We start from the raw sequence: 5,524 nt of genomic DNA, 5'->3' as shown, positions 1-5,524 counted from the left end.
TAGAGCGCACAAACAACACCTTTCATGATGAGTTTGAACATATTTAATTTTGTAACGAGGTGTTACGTTTTAAAGTAAAGAAATAAAAGTATTATTTTTAGCTTTAAAATGTAACAAAATAAAAGTAAAAGTAGCGATTTAAGAATAATTGGAAAAAAAATCCTCAAACAACWGCTTAAGTACTGTAACAAAGTAAATGTACTTAGTTACTATAAACCTCTCCTCTTTGTTTTTAATTTGATTTAAAAAACAACACACAGATTTAAATATTMTTATGTCACTTAAAGTAGGGTTTGTAAAAATAACATTGTTCTGTAAACAAGTTATGAGACCATGTGATCAAATTGCAACAGATTTACTGTAATGTTTTATCTGACAGTAATTTTCAATAACAACCTTAAAATGAAACTTGAATATAAAAAAACTCCATTAAACTGTGTAACAAGTAGCTGATGAATCCTCTCAGAAATAAAGTTTTTCTCCAAAGTGAGGTTTAAACAGCAACCTGCAACAGGTAAGATGTTGATTGTTTGTTACCCTACTGTAAAAAAACAGAACTACCACCTAACCTTCTGTCAGTCTATTAGAGCCTAATCAGATTTTTATTTGAATCAGTTCCTCTTCAGATTTTGCCATTTATATAATATTTCTGGTCATTAGCACATAAGCTCAGGTTCCCCCAAGAGCCTTCAGACTGTGTTAATATTTATTTATCACCAGCCAGGACTGTAACGAGTTCTGTCTCCAACATGTCACTGTCTCTAATGGCTTCAATATTTCTGCTCCTCCATTCTCCACTGAGTCCTGCCATCAGGCAGCTCATTGTCACACTGTGTGCCRCTCGCTGTCTCGCTCTGAGAGGTGATTAACCCAACTGGACTACATGATTCTGTGGGCCATCGGGGAAAATATCCAGTAATATGTCTAAAAAGAATGTGATGTCAGTGATAGAAGCTGCTGTTTGCTCATTATGAGCAGAATGAAAATTGAATCATTTACCAGAGATGTAAATTTAAAAAAATATAAAACATCTTGTTGTGTTTTTGAGGAATAACCAATGACTTGGTTACCAACATAATTTACCACAAATATAAAAACACTTACAGCGTTTTAGCTTGATTTCATATTTTTATATTTTATGTGGCAAACCCAACAGACAAATACTGACATTTTCAGATAAAATATAGCACACACTTTTTTGTTTTGTTTTAGAATAAACACAGGTTTGTGGTTCCCCTGCTCCATTTGCCTAATTAATCATCCTGCTGTCCTTGAGTCAAAATAATCCATGAGGATGTCTTTAGTCACTTTGACCCAAGGGCAGCAGGAGGGTTGGAGACGCTGTATGCAGAAACATTGACATCTAGTGGTCAATCATGTTAAAACATCACACCCACCATGTAGTGGCAAAAGTTTTGCCTTTTTTTTTTTAGATGGAAACAACAAATAAATTATTATTATCATCCAAAAATTTTAATTCTTGTTTGTTTGTTTTTTTTGTTATCCTAAACTTGATTTGCCCTTTCAAGGTTTTCTATAATTTGCTAAAACTGAATCACAAAGCTGTCCTTTGACTTTGCCCAAAACAATATTTTAATACTTTAAACAATGCGTTTGAGATTAAACACAAACTTACAAATAAAAAGGGGATACACAGTGGATATGATAAAAAGTGTTAAATCCATTAATTTGTAATTAAGTGTACAGAACAATAACACAAAGATTGTCCAGAAAACTTAGTTTCTCATGAAACCTAAACACATTTTCAGCTTTTACTCTTTTACTTCAACAACTAAGAGTCACCAAATGACCTAAACTCAGGACCTTCTCTCTGAAAGCTAGCTTTAACCACTGTTCCACTGTGCTGCCCTGGAAATGGCTGGTATCAAGATTTTAGAAATAAAGAAATAGCCGAGTTAAAAGAAACAGTCATCTTATCAGAGAAGGGCAAGATTAGGTTTTGCTTTAATAGTTTCATAAAATAATAAGACTATACTTCAGTTGCCTGTGTTGATGGGTGAGAGGTCTAAAATGACCATAATCTGAAATTAAAGCATTGTTATTTATTTAACTTTTTCTGTATTGGCAGATTGTTTGCTGAAGTACAAACTCCACATGTTCAATGTTGTACAATATTTATTTTATCCTGTCTTCTTCCTCATCATAACCAGCTGCCTTCATTACCCACAACCAGTAATAAGTGGCAGCTCTAACTGGGGGCACGGAGTGGCCACTGGAAAAAACTACATCCTGCCACCCCAGTTTTTGACTCCCCCTTCTTTGTCATTTTTATACAAAGTTAAACCATCTAAGTCACTGATTTAGAGTTCACACACACCCTATTTCAAAACAGGTTTTACCCATCAGTTAGATCTGTAACAAGTCTTAAAATCAGACTAAATACATATCTGATACCACAATCTCCCAACAATGACGTGTCAGGATGGCTGAGTGGTCTAAGGTGCCAGACTCAAGGATTGTGTCCACTAGAAATGAGACATCTGGTCTTCAATTGGAGGTGTGGGTTTGAATCCCTCTTCTGACGTTCTTTATGGGTGTCTGTGGGACCATGATCTCACAGATTTGATTGCTCGACTTGGGTATGTCTCACATGCGATGGCTYAAATGCAGAGCACAAATCTCATTGATGTATGACGTTGATGGAAACACGTTTATGATTTTTCATTTTCTTCGGAAAAACTCCCTCTAACCCGAGCCGCTCGCCTCCTCTGCGGCTCGACGCGACCACAAAGAGAACAATGACGACATGAAGAGGAATGGGGCGGTGACGTGGATAATTAGGATGATGAGGGGCAGGTGTGTGGGCCGAGCGCTGGACCTTCACAGCTTAGGTGTAAACACGACGCGCCGCTAGGCAACAGTGTCCACAGCAGGGGGTCCTTGTAAGGCATGTAGCCGCGAGGGCCAAGACAAGGAGTCGACAGAGCTCTCCCTTCAAACTCTGCAGCAACCTGAAAATAGATCCAGTGTGTGTGTGTGTGTGTGAAGGCACTGTGGAGAAAATTACAGAGAAAACCAAAGCTACGTGGAACGTGTGACATTATATATGTGGAGGGAGGGGGTGTGGGGGGTCCGAACCACTGAGCAAGGACAAAGTCTGACGCACGAGCTGAGAGGGGTCTGAGGTGGCTGTAATAAGATCTTCTTATTCTTGTCTTCTCCCAGAAACCCTCATCCTTTCTGCTTTAATTTCCTCACACACCCACTGACCCACACACACACACACACACATGCACACACTCCTTTTATAAAAATATCCAAGGACAATCCTGACTATTATTAGAAGTGTTGTCAACTGGAGAAATGGGACCTTCTGTTCAGCTAACTATTTTGTGCAGCCCCCTCACTGTCAATTACAGCTAGTTAAACAAAACAACACAAACAGTTTTTTTTTAAATAATAAAGTTCACCTCTTCTGTTGTGTCCATCTGGACGTTGTCTCCTGTCCACAGACAATGGACCCAGAGCTGCTGCGATGGACTCTGGGTTCTGCTGCTCTTTCAACGCCGGTCACTTCAGGTTCCAGCTGCGRTGCGGTGATCAAACTCCAGGCATACTGCAGGTGATTTATACTGCCTCAGCTCTCTGCTGCGTGTTAACAACAGGCCTCCAGCATCACACAGAGGTCCTGAGCCGCACTCTGAGACACAAACCAGTGAAAGTTGCAGACTTTTGCCTCTGAAGTTTGGGCCAGTTACGAAATGTTTAAAGGGCAAGAATTTTTCAAAATAGCAACATTCCAGCCTAGAACTTTTAAAACAAATATGTTTGTCGTTCAAAGAAAACCAGCTGATCTGGTTTATTTAGTCTCGTCATTCCTTTTGTAACTCTCTTGTTATTTCCTTTTTTTTCTTCCACTTTCATTCTCCATTTACTTAATACACATTAATCTTGTTGACCTGTTCCCCACATGCTCCCTGTGTTTTGTTGCTGTTTTCTTATTGTTCTTAGTTTTTTATATGTTTGTTTATAAAGTCCAAATGTGTTTTCTAGCCCTCGTCTGCATCCTTAAGGCCTACCTGAAACCACTTCACGAAACAACATGGTTTTGATGGTTTTGACTGACAGACAAAAAACAACCTGAAAAATAAGCCTCAAACAAACCACAAATCGGTTCTTAAAGACTCTYGAATCGTGAGCAGGGGAAGACTCATAAGACTGTTTGTTTCTGCAGGGTTTTGTGTAGCAGCTGCTTGTTGCTGAAAAATTTGTGCAACACATTCATGCCTCGTTTCAGAGTCGAATCTGCGTGATTATTTCAAATCTGCCCAACAACAAGGCAAAGATTTTTGAACATTTTGTGAATTTATAATTCAAATTCATAATATATTATAATGTAACAATTTATATTAAAATATATTGTAATATCGTAACAACATTTTTTTCCTGCAAAGTTCTTTTAGTTTTGTAGCAACGCACAGCTTTGTTATAAATTGTGTCCATTAATTATACACAAATGTATGAGTTTGCTGAAAAAGGGATCTGGATTTTGACGATCCATTTGTTTCATAGAGTCGTTAAATTTTGAACGAGTTACGTCATTACGTAGGGCGACATGTCGTCACATGCCTCATGTGATGACATCRTCTTGTGTTCAAAAGAGTCGGACATCATGAATGACAGGAACAAGGAAACCAAACTCACAAAATCTAAACAAAATACAAGCACAAAGCATGATGAAGCCACCCTCRTGTTTAACAACAGGAGGCTTCTGCTCATTCGCCTGCACATAGTAATGACCTGATATCAGCAGATTACATCAGAACAAATGAACACGCCTTAATCAGATTAATGTAGCTGTGTGTAAAAAATGTAGTTAGAGAGCATCTCAGTGCCTGAGCAGCACACATGTGCACACGACTGTAACAAACAGTCGGTATGAACATGGTCTTCAGTGTGTGTGTGTGTGTGTGTGTGTGTGTGTGTGTGTGTACCAGGAATAGGGCTCGGGTTGGGAAAACACTTACAGCTTAGCACCATTCCAGCAAAGCACCTGTTGCTCACAGACACACAAAAGAACACACATCCTTGCATGTGTATTTACGTCTGTGTCTGCGCGCACACACACAGACACACACACACACACACACACACACACACACACACACACACTAGTCTGAGTGCATCTCTCTCTTGAACACTCTGTGACATGCTCAGAAATGTTTACACTGGTGTCTGCAAGGTCACATTTAGATTACACTCTCACATGTTGCACTCAGCGTCTTCAGCGTGCGACCTTCCCTTCAAACGGCTTCTGTCAAAGAAACTTGTGATTTTGTGTCACGATTGCGCCGGTCAAAACCTTTTAGCTCTGCCTGGTGAAATTCAAAAAGCGACCAAAAACAATGGTAGCTCTGAATGTTTGCCTTCAGAAAAGTCATCCATCACCCTGTCATTGCTGCTGTTTCTCTCTCTCTCTCTCCCACACACACATACACACACACACACACACACACACACACACACACACACACACACACACACACACACACACACACACACA

The sequence above is a fragment of the Austrofundulus limnaeus genome, unplaced genomic scaffold (genome assembly GCF_001266775.1).
Source record: "Austrofundulus limnaeus strain Quisiro unplaced genomic scaffold, Austrofundulus_limnaeus-1.0 Scaffold38, whole genome shotgun sequence".
NCBI classification, from domain to species: Eukaryota; Metazoa; Chordata; class Actinopteri; order Cyprinodontiformes; family Rivulidae; genus Austrofundulus; species Austrofundulus limnaeus.
Note: the sequence above shows the minus strand (reverse complement) of the source record.